Below are 20,029 nucleotides of genomic sequence, written 5' to 3' on the forward strand. Positions count from 1 at the left end.
CTTACCATTCTCCTTTATTATTCCACTCTGGCTAGCCACAGAGCCCTCCTTGCTGTTCCTTAAACATGCTAACCGTGCTCTACCTCGTTCTCACTTACCTCGCCCTTTGCTGGACTTCCGTTCCTCTGCTATTCCTCCATATATCTCAGTGGCTAGTTCCCTCATTTTCTTTATATCCTTGCTCAAATAGTACCTTATCAGTGTGACCTTACTCGACTGCTGATGTAAAATAGTAATTTCCTCACTCTCTAATACTTCCAATTGTTATTATCCTGCTTTATTTTTTTCTTTATTAAATTGATAACCTCCCAACATATAAATACATCATAATATAGAATTATCTGTTTTCAACTAGAAGTTAAGCTCCCTGAAGTCAAAAACTTTGTTTTGTTCTTTGCTATACTGCCTGTGTTTATCAGTGCCTGGCATAGAGTATGTCCTCAATATTTACACACACACTCACACACACATGTTAGAATCCATAGTTTTAAAAATACACTGCTTGGGTAACTAAGCTAATTATTTAATACCTCCTTCTCTCTATAGACATACAGATATACAGTGAACAACGTGACAATTTTTGCTGATTCTTAGTCCAAATCTCTATTGTCCCTGGGCAAGCAGATGAGGAGTAACATGCAGAAATAAAGAGTTACACTAAAAAGAAATTAGTTTTGTTTCCCAGTTGTATTCTGGACATAACTTTCACAATCAAAGAATTTCAACTGGCCTGCCATTTCTGCAGAGACTATATGGCTATGTCTTCAGCTGAGAGCTATGGGCTTGGTTTACATTAAGTTAGGTGAGAAAAGGGGATGCTGGAGTCAGCTGGGCTTACTTTATGTTTTCTTCAGATTTCTGCTATGTAATTTTCACATAGAGGGGCTTGTAGGATGCTATTTGGGAAGCTGTAGCTTATCTCAATTGCATTATTTTTGTCCTGTTGAATTGACTCAGCATGGCTGTCCTTTGAAGGCGGTGGGAGCTCTGTGTTTGCATCTCCTCCAAAGGGATGCACTCTTACCAAAGGCTCAGTAGAGAATGTAGAAATCAGACTCCTCCATCAAGCAAGACGGTGTCTATGAAAAGCTGCATGAAGTCAGAGTCTCACAGGAATGTTCGTGTTTTTTACAGTTTGATCTACATGCTCCTTTTGTTAAATCATAATTGGAAAATATATCTCAAACTATACTTAAATGCAAGGATCAAGGATGTGTGATGCCCTATTAAGACCTATGGAGATATGATATTATTGCATTTAACCTGTGGCGATTCTGACACTGGGAGTGAAATAAAATTCTGGGTTTCTGTCACCTTACCTTTGATTTGGTGGGTTTGGATTCATTTTTTCATATTTTATCTTTGCCTTTATTTGTACCTCTCTTTATGACACACCCTATGCTGTATATACTTTTGCTTTTACCATTCTTATCACATTTATCACACTATCCATTGTATTTTAGTTGCATTATAGGTTGGTCTTCCCAGAATATATGTTATATGAGGGCAAGGAGGATATTTTTGCATAATCTTCTTAACCTTGGGTCATATCCTTCACTAGAATTCAGAGGATCTGGTGGCAGTTCAAAATTCTTGCTACCTAGTGTAACTTAGCACCGGGGTTTCTTAGCCTCCCCCCGCGTTCTGTCTAGTGAGAAATAGTCTAAAAAATATTAACACAATAATAATCTTTAGCCATTGCCCATATGTCAGAATAACTCATGTTAGAGGCAGAGAGGACCAGAGATCTCTAGTAGTAAGTTTCCACACTCCTTACTTGACCCCGGTTCCATCATCATTTCCTAATTAGTGGGGTCCGGTCAAGTTCTCTATCAAGAAAGTCAGTGGTATGCTCTCACCACATTATGGGATTCATATAAATTTAGAATCATTCTGTATTCCTGGTAGATTAACATTTGACTTCATGGAATGTCTCTCTTTATCTCTTAAAATGTTCCTCTTCTTACTGTTTTACATTGTCTGATGGTCGCCCGTCACTGCTGTTTAAGGAATTGTACTGTAAATCTTTTTTTGACCTTTTGTTTAGAATCTTATGTTTAGTGCATGTTTCTAGTAAGCAGCATATACTTGCTTTTTCATTTTATATCCAGTGAGAAAATTTGACTTATTACAGTATAATAAAAAAGATTACTTTCCCCTACTTCCCTAGCAATGTTACAATCTGAGAAATTTTAAACTTTATTTCCTCTCCCCTCCCATTTTTTTGTGTTATTCTCCTTTTCTTATTTTTCTTTTTTTAAATTAGCTTCAAGTATACAGTACATTGGTTAGATATTTATATAGTTTATGAGACTACCCCCCTGGTTACTCACTCTGTCTTCCCTCTGGCTCTACACCTAGCAATTACATTACTGCTGACTGCGTTCCCTATGCCCTGCTTCCCATCCCCCTGACTATCTATCAACTATTAATTTGTACTTTTTTAACCCTTCGCCCGTTTCTCCCAGCCACCCAAACCCCTTCCCCTCTGGCAGTCACTCGATTGTCCTCCACATCTGTGAGTCTGTTTTTGTTTCGTTTGTTCTTTCTGTTCCTTAGATTGTGCATATCGGTGAAATCATATGGTATTTATCTTTCTCTGTCTGACTTATTTTGCTCAGTATAATTGCCTCCAGGTCCATCCATGTCATTGCAAATTATGAGATTTCATTTTTCTTCATGGCTGAGTAATATTTCATTGTATACATGAACCAAAAGTGAACCTACCTTTTTGACTCAGCAATTGCAATTCTGGGTATTTACCCAAAGAAAACCAAAGCAATAATTTGCAAAGATTTGTGTACCTCTATGTTCATGGCAGGATAATTTACAATAGCCAAGATATGGAATCAACCTAAATGCCCATCAACAGACGATTGGATAAAGAAGTTATGTGTTATTCTCTTTTGTGAAAGATATCATTCTGTTGTCTTCTGACTCTCTCATTTCTCTGCTGTACTATAACAGCCAAAATATAGCTTTGACTATCTAAATGCTTTTTCTATTATCTTTGTTTTTAAGCAGTGTTAATGTGATGTACTATGTGTGTTTTACTATTTATTCCGATTGGGGTTCATAGAAATTCTTGAATAAGTAGTTTAATGTCTTTCATAAATTTTTGAAAATTCTTGTCTGTCTTCTATTCAAATATTGCTTTTACTCCATTTTCTTATTCCTTTCCTACTGAAATTTAGTAATGTAATATTCTTCTTTAACCTGTTTGGTGCCTTTAACCTTAAATTCCATTTTGAGTGGTTTTAATATTACTGCTTCTGCTTTCTTTTTGTTTGCTTTTGCCTAGTGGTTTTTATTTGTTTGTTTGTTTTGTTTGTTTTTATCCATTTGTCACCTTTTTTATAAAATATGTTCATAATTACTTTATTTTGTGCTGTTTACTTATAAACTACATCAAAATCCTTTTTATTTCCTTTTAATTCAATCTTTAAAACTTTTACATATGTGTAGTTTTATAACTAAATATACCTGATTTTATTCCTTCATTTTGACTTTAGTGGTTATTTTATCTCACGATTTGCTTTTTACTTTTTAAAATTACTGCTGCTTCATAGAATTTGTGATTCATTCCATCTTCTCCTTGTTTATTTGGAAGTTCCACTGTCCTTTCCAGTAATGTGAGATTGGCACTGACCTTTCCCTAGAGATCCGTACACAGATCTGATTATCTATATTCACTGACAGGAGTCCCAGCCCTTAGGCTTAATGCCATTAACCAAGTATTGCCCAGACCACAGGAGAGGAAGCCCCCCCATATTTTTTTTCCCAAGGACCTCAGCAAAACTCAAAGTTTCACTTATACCCACTTGCCAGTAGGGTCTAGCAGGTGCTTAAATCTGGAGAGCTAAATAGCTTGGAGTTGCTTGAGAGAGGAAGGAAGCTGCTCTAAGTGTAACAATTACAATAATGTTAGTTACAGATTCTTGATTGCTCACTTTGCAATGCTAGGCAGAGTAAAGAAAATATCATTAACCTTCACAACTTTATAGGGCAGTGTAATTATCCTCTTACTACAGATAAGGAAACTGGGGCTTTAGGGAACTTAAATAGCTCACTCTAATTCATTCAGCTTTTCAATGGGAGAGCCTGGGTTACCCCACCTTATCAACCTGTCCTTCCTTCCATTGAGTTTCAGGTGGTCAAGCTGGGTTCAGAGAAGACTAAGGCTTGCTTTGAGCCTTCTCAGGGCAGAGGAGGATTGAAGTGGTATAGTTCCAGCCCCACTCATGTTTCCACCTGAGAAATGCAGCCCAGGGAGTTCCCCCAGAAAAGGAGCCCCGGGAGAATGGGAGGTAGGTGAGAACTAGAAATGAAGCAGGCTGGCTTTTCTCGGCTTCTCTGTTTGGGCTTAGTTCTGGTCTGCCAACGTTTCTTCTGTCTCTGGGCCGTGTCATGTGGCATGCCAACCTCTTTCTCTCTGCCAGCGTCACTGTTTTCCTTTTTCTCTCTGTTCCTAGTTCCTATTCGAAGCCCAGTCCTTAATTTCAACTACTAACATATTATACATGATCACCAACAAAACGAAGGCTACATGAGACCTTAGAGATAAGACCAGCAAACCTCTTTATCACACAGAGGTTGGGCAGTAACGAGGTCTAGAGAGGTTATGTGGCTTGCTAGAGGTGAAGGCCCTGACTCATAGCTCTGTTTGCCCCTACAATGTGTTACCTCTTTAAAACTAGATGGGGGCTCATGTGGTTTAAGGTATGCTCTCTATCAAGGATACTTAAGAAAAATTCTTGAAGATATAATGCCTCATAAACAATAGGTGGAGAAGTCTGCCTAATGGGCCCCTCAACTTGCTCATCCTACCACTCTTAAAACGGGCTAACCTCTATCTAGAGGAAATAAAACTCATTCTGGTATTTCTCCACTTTGTAGAGCAGGATAGATAGAAAAAGGATTAAGGCTGTATAAATTAAATGTGGTATAAGCATGCCTACTAATGGCTGTTGCTGGCTATCAATTGATATAATTATGTTTTCATCTTTAATTATTTAAATTATGATTTAAAATTCAAATATATTAACAACTAAATAGAATACTTCTTGGAGGCCTCTCCTGGTGCGTTGAGTGTGTTTTTAAGCAGATTTGTGTTTATGCCCCAAAGTCATCAGAGCTGATGGGAAAAAAAAAAAAAATTACTGCTCTGGACTCAAACCCTAAAAGAAATCAGGGTAGGTCTTAAGAAACATCTAATATCCTGTCTATCTTTTCGTCTTTCTTTTTATTTTATTTTTTTTTTTAATTTTTTCCTTGCATTCATCAGAAGCATCTTCTGTAGCCAGTCAAGTGTTTCATCTCCAGGCATATGTGGACATTCTTGAGGCAGGAAAAGAGGCCACTCTCCTCAGCTTCAGACTAGAGCAGAGGTGCCATAAACTTCCTCAGTTTTATGTACCCAATCAAAGGAAAGAGCAGTGGTGTTTCAACTGGGATTTTTGGTTGCAAGCAACAGAGATCAACTTTAGCTAACTTACGTAACAAAGTTATTGGAAGGATTTTGGGAGCTCATAGAGTCTTGGAAAGAATGGAGAACCGGTCTTGGAAAACAGGCCAGAATCCAAATGGCTTGGTAGCAAGAAACACATTCTAGTCCTGTCATAGGTCATTCCAGTCAGAACTGTGCAGCCTCCACCACTACTGACACTCCAGATATTCATCATTAGACTCACATCCTTCCTTCTGGAATTATCCCTGTCTTTTTGCCCAGTTCCCTCAAAATTCAAAGTCCAAGGTGAGAGCATCTGATTGTCCAAGTCACGTGCTTGTTGCTAGAGGGTGAGAAGGGATATTATCTGACTCCTCCATTTCTTTAGTGGGAGATCCTGCACTTTTACACAGGGAGGGGAGTCCCCATAATGAGAAGGGTGTTTAAACACTATATAGCCGATGAATTAAATATTAGATAGCCAAAAAATAGTCAGCAACTATCCCGTTCATTTAAAGAATTATTCTGGCCTAATTTCATGAATCAATAAGACTTTCTACACTCCCAGATTAACTAGATAATTGATGATACTGATTTGTCTATGAGTCCTGCCTAAAGATGGGGGGCTGGGGAAGGAGGCTCTTTCTATGAGAAATATGCATTTGAGACATAGTTTCAGTAATTAGAGTACTTCATTCTCAAATTAATTCTGTGCCTAAATCAACTTAAAGTCTAGAGGAAAAAAAAATACTTATATTCCCAGCATTGAATATTATGCCTCTTATTTAGCACTGCTCAATGAATGGTTGTTGAGTGAATACTTGTGAGTATGATACTTATCTGTTACTTCTTATTTGGTGTTTAGCTATGTACCAGGCACTATGAAAGCAATTCATGTGTATTATCTAACTTAATTACCATTATTATTATCCTTATTTTACCAATGAGGCAACAGGTGTAACGAGGTTAAGTAACTTGTTCGAACTGTAGAGCTAATAAGTGGCAGCATCACCAGAACCCTAGTATGTCGAGAGTGAGCCAGGAACCGGGAGACTGCCTACACTCCCAATAAGTGGATGCTGCCACTTCTATTTCGGCTCAAAATCTTTGAGCTAAGTAAGCTTTATTATTATCATCACTATAAATATATCATAGAATAGAAACAGAGCAGAAACTAGAAATTGTATTTCTTCCTCTCCGTCTATATTTATTTTCTTATACAGTTTATCCAGATCTTTATTTTTTCTTTTGGTGAGGAACAGAGAACTTCAAGGGGAATAAATATTATCACCTACAAGAAGGACAGGCAAGGACTTTGGGACATGGTCAGGGTCTATGATTTTGGGGACAGGAGAAAAAAGACAAATTTTCTACTTACATTTTGTTTACAAAGATAGGATTTCCACAACATAAGCCAATTCCTAGACAGAAACTTAACATAGAAAAAAAGCCATAAATCCTGGAGAGCTTAAAAAAAAAAGAAAAAAAAAGAAAGTTGACAGTTGCTAATTGGTTAATTAGTGCTTAACTAAAATGACTCCAAATTTGAGCACTCCCAGATGAACAGTAGGAAGAGGAGGCAGGAAACAAATTTAATGCACTCGAAGTGGGATGCACGTGGCTGTTAGATAAGCAGCTGGCCTACCTTTTCTTGCCCACCCTTTCAAGGTAGTGTTTTCCTGAAATAACATGTGAAAATGCATGTAACAAAGGGGATACTCAATAAATACTAGTTCACTTTCTTCCTCCAACCCATCTGCACTCTTTGTCTGCAAGGAGAGGATCTGAGGCTACACCATTTGTTATCAGCAAAGAGAAAGCGTACATGCATTCATTTATTCAACAGCAGTTCCTGGAGGCCTGCTGTATGTCAGGCACCATGCTAGACACTGAGAAAAAGTAATAAACTAAACTGGCATGGTTGCTGTTCCTATGAATTTCGTAGTCTTGCACAGGAATAGACTTTAAGTCAATGATTACTGAACAAACGTCATGATGTATGCTATGAAAATAAAGAGGACAACAACCCAGAATCTAAGTATTAAAAATGATGTTCAGAAGTAGAAACAGTCTCCCTTTTCTTCTTTCTTCCTCTTTCCTCAGCCAGAGATCCCACACCTGACACAACTGGGCAAGAACCAAAGAATAGGGAATGATACTGGCTGTGTTTATATAAATTTGAGCCTCACCTCAGACTCGGACCAAAGCCTCCGTGAAAGCTTGTGAAGAGTTAAACCCCGTGTCCCCATGGAGCACACACGTGGTCAGCCCCTTTGAGTTGCCTCGTTCCCCAAGGAAGCTCTTGGCAACATATTTCGAGCCAGAATCTCAGGTATACTTAAAATAGACTGGCAAAGGATGTTCGAGATGGCAGATGCTCTTGTTTAAAGGTCAGTGAAGGATGATGGAGTTGCATAGTTACCTCATGTTCTCTGTGTCCTTAAATCTCCACGTGGCTTTACAGTTAAGCAACTGATCTTTTTCAGGCAATGAGCTTTGGAGCATCTTCATATCATAAACATAGAGGCGTATAAGAGCTGTCTAACATTTTGGGGCAGCCAGAAACTATTTCTTAACAATAATAATTAACAGTAATAACTAACAATAATTAAGTACTCACATGTCAAACACATTTCACACATGGTCTCTTGAGGCATTGTTATCCTGCTTCATGGAGACCCCAACGCTGTAGCAAGCTAGGACTGAGGGGTTTGAAATTATTTCACTCTCTAAGAGTTTAAACATTTCTTTTTGAACAGGAGACTTCAAATCAGGATCTCTAAATTGTACTGAATTTTAAGGCAATGCTTTTTACTATGTCACCTAGGGCAAGTTATTTAGCCCTTTGGGCAATAGTTCTTAAAGTAAAGGGGTTAACCTAGATAAACTCTAAAATCCTTTCCAGTTGTACCATCTTTCTAATTCAAACCATTGAATCATGTCTTCTTCATAGAAGAGAGTGATGGTCGTGAAGAGTTTAAAATCATTTGCTTTCCCCATTCAAGAAAATTCATGAAAAGAAAAGGAGAAATCGATCTTAATGACACTTAGACTGAAGCAGTATTAGTTTCACTTTTTTTCCCCCCAAAAATGTATTCTAATTTCCCATGGGTATTCTTTGTACCTGGTTAGATAGAAACGTCAGAAGTGGAACTTGAGTCCTTTCCATTGAATTAAAATGAAATCCTAATGAGAGAATGTTCTATTTATATAAGGATGAGAGTTGGGAGGGGGACAATTTTCCTCTACCACATTTGCAGCAAGCTTTTGAAAAATGGCAATTTAGATAAGGTTTGTCAGTCTTCCCATAATGGCTAGAATTCAAACCTCCAGGAAGCTGGAAATGAGTATTGTCCTCTCAACCAGAGCACAGGACCAAGTTCAATTTTCTGCTTTATCCCAGACTTTTGTGCATTCATTAAAAAAAAAAAAAAAAATCTTTAAAGTGACTCCTGCAAATTTCCCTGCCTACAAATAGAGAAAAATAAAATATTTCATGTCTCATCAGAGAGCTGTGAGAACTCATTTTTTGTTTTTAAATGTTAATCAAATGATAGGCATGGATACCTGCAAAGTATCATTTCTCTCTAATTTAAAATTGGCCAGGTTATTGACGAAGGTCTCAGTAATTATTACAGCTGGAGTTTGGTGTATAATTTGGTGCCACTCTTGCCTTTGCATTAATTTTGAGCTAGGTTGTAGTTTTAGGGCTTTTCGTAGAGACAGTGCTTATAATGATTTATTTAAATTCTGATCATGCTTTCTAATTATGTAAATATCAATCACCTCTATTGCTGACTTGACTTCTAAGATGTTGAGAACATTTTCTATACATAACATTTGGCGAAGTTTCCTGGCTCCTATGCATTAAATGTTATGAGAAAATATGTGTTGCAGGGAGAAAAGAATCAAGCTGAGTGCTTTTTAATAATTCATCATTCTTCCAAGGTGAAAAATCCAGCACTTACATTTAGAAGCACTAGCCATGCACCCAACAAAACTGAAATTGCTTTCGTTCACTGGAAGAGCTGGATGTGTCATCAGGCCTTCCATTTTTCTTTGGGTATGCTAATGGCGGTGCAGTAGCATGCAAAGTAGCTGCACATCTCCTTAGCCATTCCAGAGCAGAAAGGGGACACTTGGGTCTTGACTGAATTCATAGTAATCATTTTGACTTGGACATACTTTTCCATGAGCAATCCCAAGAGAAAAGAACCAAGTGTTAGCAAGCTCTAGTTATTTATCATCATTATATCCTATTATCTCTCACTTCTCCTAAACTTTACGCCTTCCACCTCTTAGAACTCTCCCCTCTGCTTACTGCCCGGCAGCTACAATGGCTTCCCTGTTGTTCCCTCAAACATCATAAAGCAAATACCACCCACTCGTGCCCCCACTCCTCCACCCAGGCCTGCTAACGAGGTTCCAAATACAACCTGGCTTGCTCCCCACATCGTGCTGATCTCAAATGCCATTTATCAGAGTTTTCGGCCACCCACCTCAAATAATGCACCCCTTTCTGCCCCCTTCCTCTTTATTAAACTTTTTTTTTTTACAGTTTTATAACTTTAGTCAACAATCAGCAGTTAGTTCTCATCCACATTAACTGTTTGTAGATTTTTGAAAGTGGTCACAGATGCATACATAACCAACTTATAGAGCTTTTTCGGTGTACCTTTATTCTCATTATGTTTTCTGGATAACCACACCTGGATATGCCACAGGGCACTCCTTATTCCTTTGGCCCAGACAACTTTGTTGAGTCTGATGTCAATGCACACGTCTGGAGTTTCCATCTCCTTCATGGCAAATTTCTGGATCTCTTTGAGTGCATGAGAGGCATACTACTTGTAACCCACTCCATGGATGTGCTTATGAATATCGATGGTGTATTCTCTGGTCACTGCCTCGTTGCTGGCAAATGACCCTTCTCACCACCCTTCTTGCCAGGAGCTGTTTCAACGGGCCCAACTTAGAAAACTCTACTGAACTCTTTATCTCCTCATCCTGGTTTATTTTTCTTCAATTGATAGCATAGCAATTGATATATTTTATATTATTATTTGACTAAGATGATATAATTTAAATTATATAATAAATTATATAATATTATTTGACAGATATTTATCTTTCCCCACTTATTACCCTGACTTTTCCCCTTCATGACAATTATCTCAATCTGACATTTGTTTGTTTTATACATTTATTATCTTTCTCCCTCTATTGTATCCTCAATTCCTAGAACAATGTAATAACAATTCAATAAGTATTTGTTGATTAAATAAATGATTGAATCGTGGCTGATAAGATTCTCTTCAATTTAACAATGTATGAAATGTCCCTATTATCTAAAAAAACCCTCAAGCTTTTTAGCCTGACATTCAAGGTCCTCCAACAATTGAGCTCCAAACATCTGATATAATCTTGACTTCTGCTGCATATCGGGCCCCTGGCCCATGCAACATCTCTCTGTCCCGCTCCTGAGGAATAGAAACTGTTCCCAGGATACAGTGAGCAGTCTTCCCACTCTAGGTTTTGTTCAAGTTGTATTGTGCACCTCTGTATTTACCCGATTAACTTTTCCCTTCTGTATTAGTTTGCTAGGGCTGTTGTAATAAAGAACTGCAAACCAGTTAGCTTAAGCAACAGAAATTTGTTGTCTCACAGTCCTGAAGGCTACCTGTATGAAATCAGTGTCTGAAGGGTTTGTTTCTTCTGAGGTCTGTAAGGAAGAATCTGTTACATGCCTCTCTCCTAGCATCTGATGGTTTGCTGGCAGTCTTTGGCATTCTTTGGCTTCTGCTGCATTGCCCTGATCTCTACCTTCATCTTCACATGATGCTCTCCCTGTGTGCATGTCTGTGTTCGAATTTCTTCTTCTTATAAGTACATCAATCATATCAATTATGGGTCTCTACTCCTGTATGACCTTGCCTTAACGAATTACATCTGCAATGACCCTGTGTCCAAATAATGTCACATTCTGAAGTACTAGGGATTAGGACTTCAACACATGAATTTTTAGAGGATACAATTCAATTCATAGCACCTTCCTTCAAAGCCTAGAACAAATATCACTTCCTCTCTCACTCTTCTGTGTTCCCATGATGATAGCTTTATATCCGTATTTTTCCTTTAACAACACCTATTTCATTAACTCATTTACCATTCAATACTTGCTGCTGCTTAGTTTGTGTCTGGGAACATGCAGTAAATAAGATATACCTTCTGCCCTCATGGAGCTTCTAGAATAGTAGAAATGAGATTCTAAACTCCAGAAGGGCAGAGATTTTCATCTGGAAAAGTCAATAGAAATTTGGCTTGATTGAGTGAGGGAACAAAAGGCTTGACTGAGTGAGGGAACAACAGAGATTTTAAGCAGATTGGGGGCAATAGTTTGGGGGAGGCATGAAAGAACAAGTCATGTTTGGAATATTGCAAGTAGTTAAGACAAACAAACAGAGACTCATGGACATGAACAGCAATTTAGTGGTTAACAGAAAGAAGGGGCTGGGAGAGAGGAAGATAACAGAAGGGTAAAGGGGATCAAAAATATAGTGATGGAAGGAAATTTAAATTTGGGTGTTGAACACACAATGCAATATACATATAACATGTTATTGAATTGTACACTTGAAATCTATATAATTTTATTAACCAATGTCACCCCAGTAAACTTAATTAAAAAAAAAAAAAAGATGCCTGAAGTATAGGAGCCTGGAAAGATGGGAGAGGTAATCAGGAGTCATATCATGAATGTCTTTAGTCAAAATTAGGAAACTGAAAGTGACTGGATATTAAATACAATATTTTTTGTTCTCTCCAAATTTGTTTAATGCTCCCAAATTGAAGGCATTTGCTGTGAAGAAGAATAACAAACACCTTATTAGATCTGATTGAGTCAGAAGCAGTCTTTCTCCTCTTTTTCCCACCCCTCCTTCTAGTTTATATTAAGAATTCGGTTTGCTGAAGAGGGGACTGAGAGAGGCAGTGAATCTTATGCTTATAAGAAACGTACTTTGGACACAGAGTTGCTAAAGGGTGTAAGTCAAGGAGACATGTACTCAAGTTGTCATTTTAGAAATAAAGTCAGTGAAATTCATCGTGTCTTCCACAGCTCGATCATCATGTTCTCAGGTGAGTCTCCAACTCCCTCACCTTGGTCTATTCTCCCTATTTCTAACATTTACCCTTATAGCAGAATTTGTTGTTTTTTCAGAGAAGTACATGTTGGTTTTGCACTTATTATTGACATTCTTTGATAAATGCTTCTTTCCTACACTTGCATGGAAACTTAATCAGAACAGAAACTGCCTTTATTGTCTTTTTTTTTTTTTTTTTTTTTTTGCTATTTTATTCTTAGGGCCTAGTATGGCTATTTGTTTTATACATAAAAATACTAAATAAAAAAAAAAGAAAAATGCATACAATATTTTCCATGACTATATTGTAAATTCTCTGAAAGTGAGAACTATGTCCTATTGATATTTCTACTTCTGAATTTACCTAGAAAGTACTCAATAACTCTGTTAAAATAAAATTAATTTTAAATAATTTTAACAATTTTGAAATTCAAGGTATCTGATAATTTCCATATGATATCTAGAGCCTCTGGATGTTCCTTCTTGTTGTCTATCTTTTTCTACTGGACCCCATCATGTTGTCTTATCTCCTCGTGTGTTTTGCTATATTCTGTGTGTGACTCTGATTTGAAAAAAAAAGTTTCTAGAATCAATTTGAGGCATAGAACAATATTACACTCCTCCAGGAGAACTTTTATTTGCTTTTACAAGTCCCTGGAGCATCAACATTCCGGGATCATTTTAATCTAATTTCAAAATGAAATTTTCTGGGTATTATGAATAGTTTGAAACTATGCTGCAGTCAGAGAGGCTAGTACACTTCTGGTTCCCCCTTTCTCCTGAGGAATAGCCTTTTGGGGTCCCAATCCAAGATGCAGATGGCATATCATTGTCCACCTTTGATCTGCCCTCTTCAGGTTGTGAAAATTCTATCTAATCTGCAGCTGCCTCACCAGGAAATGTCCCCAGGAAAAAATCAGCAAAAAAAAACTCTCTCTCGCCAATATCTTGGACTAGCTTGGCCTCATATTCCTGATTGTTTGTTATCTCTCTGAGCTTTCAAGCAGAGGGTTTTTATGTCATGCCCATCTTTTTCTAGATGCCCTCAGTGACATTTCTTGGGGCTGGCACAGATTGCCTAGTCCATCATTACTAGATGCTGAAGTCTTGAAAACCACAATGTGGAACTAACTTAATGTTTTTGTCTAACTCTAGCAAAGCCACCATTGGTTTTGATGCGTTTTAAATTAACCGTAGTGGGACTCCTGTATTGTTGCCTGAATGCAGAGTAACATTTAGAAAGCTACCAGGAAATGTTAATGAAATATCAGATTCTACACCTCCAGAGGTTAGCCAAGTGCCTCCTCAATTTCAGACTGATTCAGAATACACTTAAACTTTTATGCAAGTCAGTCTTAATTTCCAGGAATCTATTTCCATCTTGGTTACAACAGAACGTAAGAATTAACATCCTGGTAACTTAGTTTCCACAGGGAGTCTACTTATCGAAAGAACAGGATTTATGAGAAGGCAAAGAGAGAGAACTAGAACGATGACACCTGACAAATCAGACTCAAGAGCAAGGCTTCTTTATGTGGTGACTTCAAGATTATTTCTCTTTATTTCATCAAATATTTGTCAGAACCTCAGCATATCATAATGGATGCTGGGAGTGGGAAGCAGAAATTGAAAAAGAAAGCCATGGTTCCTGTCTTCTCATCATAATGTACTACAACTCCAAAAATGTTCCCAAAACTTTCCAACATTCACTTGAGAGTCAGGGTTTTATGTGTTTAAATGTTCAAACACATTTGAAGCGGCTCCCGAAATTGAGGTTTTTGTCAACAGGAGGTGACCATTTCCTGGGAGCAATGAAGAAGGGAAGGGAGCAAGAAAGAGTTGGCATTATGGGAAGAGAGTTTGCGGCTGCACTGGCTGGGATGGGGGTGGCCAAGGAAACTGATATGCAAGGTCACCCTGAGCTGCAGCTTCCACTTCACTGTTTTCACTTTGTGTTGAGTGCCTACTACCTGGCTGAGAATCCCTTTCTCCTATTTCACCTGTCTTCTCACTTTGACCAATGCAAAGCATCATAGCAAGATTTATGCTCAGATGAATTAGTGGTTGTCTGTAATGAAGCCACAGACAAGACACAGCATTGTTCCACTTTAATAGATCAGAAACTTTAATTAAAAGCCAAGAGAGAACTGAAATTTTTCTGATTTACTCCCTAGACCCTTTCCAGGAATTCCTGACACTACTAAAGAAAGCAACTGTTAGGCCAATCTCATTTTATATGTATGAAAAGAATTAGAAAGTTAAATAGACTAGCAAAATGCTATGGAAATTAATCAAGCTTCTCATATTAGTTCTTCTGGTGTCTAAAAACCAGGGCATGACTAGGAACTCATCATGTTACTCTTATTTCTATCTTCTTCATAAATCATTCAGCCAAAATGACACATTTTGGTGAAGTTCAAATATTTATGCATAAACTGGTTAGACAAACCTACGTTGAGCTTGGATGAGGACACTAAAGGTAAACATGTCAATATTGTGATTTGACAGAGTTAGAGAATAGGAAGTTGGAGGATTACACATGTGAAAGATTTGGGAACTAAGGGGTCAAAATATGAAAGAAAATACAACTTCATGAACACCACAATAATTCACATTTCCTGAGAAAGTTAACCTGATATTGAAAGTCTTAATTGCAAAATTGCACTGTTTTTACCGTTGGTTTTCTATTATGTTAGTTAATTAATTAATTAATTGAAACTGAGCTTGATTGTCCAATTACATTTTAATTAATACAATAATTGGAACTAGTAAAACAAAGCATTGCTTACTAGCAGCTCTTTGGGACCTGCTTTTGAACAGATCAAAATGATGTATAATTAGACGTCAATTATTTATATGTAAATGATATTGCTAAGGGGCCTGAGGGCATCTTGAAAAGTTTATTCTCAAGAGGTTTAAACTTCTTTTCCCACATGTTACCTTATTTATGTTTACTTTTAATTTTCTTAGTGTAATATATTCACAGAGAGTAACCCTAGACTATAAACCAGCTTTTCCTCTGCTTGTTTTAAAGATTCTAAACTTATGACAAATGAATTAGAATTTTCTTTTATTTTATTTAGTCTTTCAAATAGAAGCTCATTAGGGGATAAAGTTATGTCTATTCATAAGAACTAATTTGACTAAATTCAACATAAATCTGGTTCTTTTCTTTTTCTTTTTAAAGAGAAAACATGTCATAAAGTCGATTGCCTGATTTATTCCTTTTTTCCCCTTTCTGCCTCCTTTCCTTCCTTCTGTCAAGGTAAGAAACGTCCAAATCTGTAGAGAATTTTGATGAATTTATTTGAGCCAAACAGATGACAATTGTTGGGAAGCAAAATCTGAACAAATTGAAAAAATGCTCCAGAGAATGGCCATTTTGCAGCTTATTTTATACATTAGAATCTGAGGGGGAGACTAAGGAGGGTTACGTGAAGTCCACCGGAGGCAGATTAAAGGAACAGGAGAAAGCAAAGCAAGGCAAACTCTGGGATTGGATAAAAAGTAAAACAGAGAGACATGTACTTCTTTTACATTGGTGGGTACATGATAGTTAGCATTTGCAGCACAAAGAGTTGGTAAGAGAACAACAAGATAACAATGATGGGTCCTGTGGTCTCCTGCTCTGGTGCGACTTTGTACCCTGAGTGATCCAGAAAAAAAGGGGATTACTCTGACATTTCAAGGGTGTGTTATCTTAGATGTAAAAAGGCAATAGACAGGTTCATTAAGATAGAGATGGACTTTTGTCGAGGAAGCTATGGGCCTAGGATGTGACTACCTGTCGTGACCTGCTTTTAGTTAGGAATTTTAATGTTCAGACCATCCTAAGTGGTTACTTTCGTTCTCAGAGTTTGTAAGACCCACCACTCAGGCTTCCCCTGAGCTTTTCAGGTTTAGTATGTGGCCCCTTTTTCATCCACACTTCCTTCACAGCTTCCTCTCTACTCCCCTCTCTCCCTCCATCCTTTCCTTCCTTACTACTGCTTTGCCAGAAGGTCCTGAGCCTTTATGTTTGTTTGTGTAGGAGACACACTAATCAAGTGTTTGTTAAATGTAATTTTAATCAAAGGTATTTTACATTCATATGGAACTTGCATAAAAATTTTCTCTTTTAATTCTCACAATTCTAAGATACTTGGAAAAAAAATACCTAGTTTTTCCCATTTTACAGATGGGAAATTAAGTCTCAGAAAAGCAAAGTATCAGATTCAAGGTCAATAGTTACTAAGTAATAGAATTACTATTATTATAACACACTTGCCAATATTAACCAATTTATGTGCCATAAAATTACAGAGTAAAATATCTATTAAATGTTTCATAATTGTACCACATGGGCAGTCGGCAGAATCTTGTCTGCCTACAAATATTATCTTTTCCTCTGCATTCATTGCTCTTCTTCTATCTTCAGAGGCTAAGAGAATACCAATATCTCCCATGTTAGATAAACTTAGACCCCCACTAATTCTGTCCAAACACAGAATCCTCTGAAACACAACCTGAAAAACTCAGACTATTTTAAATGGTCTTCTCACTCTCCAGTTTTGCCTGCGAATGTTCATTATTTTGCCCTAGGTGAAAACAACTTTCTATGTCTCTTAAGAGATGAGACCTGGGCTTATCTAATGCTTTTCCCATGAAACTAGACAAAAGGGTCACGCAATCTTGATGTTACTTTGACTTGTGATTTTAGATAATGTACCTATGTTGAACCACCTTCACCTTGCCCATTATAATTTTACATTTGTTCTCATGTAAATGCCCAGAACTAAGCATTTTTAATTTTTAAAATATCTAAAACCATTTTCTTTAACAAGCACATGATCTTTCTACCTCTTTCTCTAACCTTCAAAAATGTGAAAGTTTCCTAACTTGATAGATACACAAATTCAAAAAATAATCAGTAGGACAGCATGTTCTTCATTAACCTAGGACAAAAGTGGCTCATCCATTAAAAATGAAAACAAACAACCTGACAATAACATTTCATGGAAGTATTTATGAAGAGTCAGATACAATCACCCCTGAGGAGCTGATACAGAAAACAGGGCACAGAACCCTGGAATTGCATTGACAGTTAGTGGATGTAGGCAGCTACATATATTACAATTACATTTTTATTAAATAACTTTAGGATATGTGACATGGGAATGTGTCACCCTCTTGGAGATCTTCCCTCATCCCATTCCGCCCTCCGTAGTCCCAATACTCAATTGACAGAAGCTAAAGCAGGGTAAAATTTAATCTGCATTTACAAGTCCTCTCTAGCGTCTGGCTAGTCATGAGGTTATTATTTATAAAGTTATAATATGTTATTTATATTTATTGATATAACAAATATATTACATAACAAATAAAATTGTTATAAATTTAATTTGCTCTTTCACCCACTTGTAGATTCAAGTTCACTACCAAGTATTTCTAGGAAACCCAAAGGGCTATCTTATGTGTTCTTGCGAGCAGTCATGTCCTCTTGGGACTCTGCTATTGCTCCATTAGGTATCAATGATCCTTTTGGGCACTACAGTCTTTTAGTAAGCACTGCCACTGCTCCCCTAGGCATCATTGCTGATATACTCAAGTTCAAGGGGGCGGGGGAACACCTCTCTTTCTTTTGCGTTATAATATCTTAGAGGTGTCCCCAATCAGCACTGCCTATACACCAACATTTTCAGAGCTTTTACGTGAAACTGCTCTTTCAGTTTTTAGTTATCATTTTCTCTTTCTGGACATCTATCCAGGCTGGAGATGAATTTGAGTGACAACCACTATGTTGTACTCAAACTTCTTATTCTCTTTCAATGACAAAAGCTTTGTTATCAGTGTGTCATACCTGCTTCCTTCTTCCCTTCAGGTAAACACTTTTCTAGGAAGCTTCTCAGACCCTGTGAAACTAGACTTGAGTCAGGGCCATACCAAAGTTTTCTAGATGTATCAAAATGTCAACACTAGGCATAGATTGAACTAAAGATAAAATCCTTGCTATAAGAACATAGCAATAAGAAATAAGAACATACTTATAGACTAGCAGAACCGAAAGGTCAGTTGATACTCTGATGTCTAGACCAAAATTTGAAAAATTTAATGGCAAATTCAGAGGAGAGCAACCTAATACTTAATAGTCATATTCATTTGGGGAACAAAGTCTGGGTGAAAATTATGTAATTGGGAGTGAGGCTGAAGTTCTAAAATGGTCCCCAAAATGAGAAAAATAGTTCTGGAGATAGAGCCCTGGTTTTATCACTTATGCATTGAGAAATCTCTTATTTTTAATTTTCCTATTTATAAAATGCTAGATCCTAATAGAATATGGAGAAAATTATGAGCTGAGTTACTATACTCCTCTGCTTTGAACAAGAAACTATGTAATAATTTTTCACTCCCTCCTTTCAATTATTGAAAACATGTATTTTTTATTTTCTTTTTAAATATAAAAATTTTAAAAACATTTTGTAGAATACTTTCAGTAATGTATGAACATCAAGGGCAGTTTATTTTAGTATTTTGCAGTTATGTTACTTCTATAAAATCAGGTAAGACAGTCTGGAGGGAGCCTCTTTTTAGCAGAAGTTCTCCATACTTAGTTACCAAGTCCAAGCTTGTACTGCTTGCCACACGATAGGAATATGTCATGTGACAAGGTGTTGGGGCTAAGAAAGTAACTTTATTTAGAAAGCCAGTAAACCAAGAAGATTGCAGACTGGCATCCTAAAGAAACATTTTAAGGAAATTCAGAATTTAGGGTTCTTTTATGTCAAGAGAAGTGGGAGACAGGAGGGACAAAAGGTGTTTGATGACCACAGACATCTGGGTGCCAGCAGCGGTCTGAGGAAAATTGTGAAACTTATTTGTTCTTTGTCTGTTGACTCTAGTTGATATGACTCCAGTCATGAGGTTCCTGCAAATCTTTGATAAACAATCGTCATTTTTGTACACACTTCCTTATCTGTTCAGGAAAGGCACTTTCTGGTAAGGGGCTCTTTTTATAAAACTCAAGCAGCAAGCAGAACTCCTCTAATGATTAGCACGTCTAAATGCAAGACTAAGCAGAAGTTATCAACCTGAAGGCCATGGGAAGAAAGCAGGATTGAACAAGATGGAATCGAAGACGCCAAGCACTTCATTCTGTTACAGTTGCAGTTTTCTTCTGCTGGTTCTTCAGAATGACCTGTTTTAGGTTGCTCAGGGGCCAAATCTGAGTGGAGTGGGAGAAGAAAGTATCGCATCAATGCTAGTTGTATCTCACTGAATTCTTCTCTCTCTTCTCTTGGGATCATAGGAGTACTCTAGGACAGTGGGGGAGGGGAGTGAGATGGACATATTTGCATATGCTGAGGACTGGAGAAGCTTTGCCTTTAAGCACTGAATTTCTCAATCTGATTAAGAAAACACAGGGATTAAAATAGAAGTCCCTGGCTCTTCTCTTTGAGTTTAC

General features: G+C 37.3%; 1 pseudogene; it reads right to left on the minus strand.

Annotated features, from left to right (window-relative positions):
• Window positions 1-10,018: 10,018 nt before the first annotated feature.
• LOC107196010 overlaps window positions 10,019-20,029 on the minus strand; it is a 42,269-nt pseudogene continuing 32,258 nt past the window's right edge.

The sequence above is a fragment of the Pteropus alecto genome, unplaced genomic scaffold (genome assembly GCF_000325575.1).
Source record: "Pteropus alecto unplaced genomic scaffold, ASM32557v1 scaffold196, whole genome shotgun sequence".
NCBI lineage: Eukaryota > Metazoa > Chordata > Mammalia > Chiroptera > Pteropodidae > Pteropus > Pteropus alecto.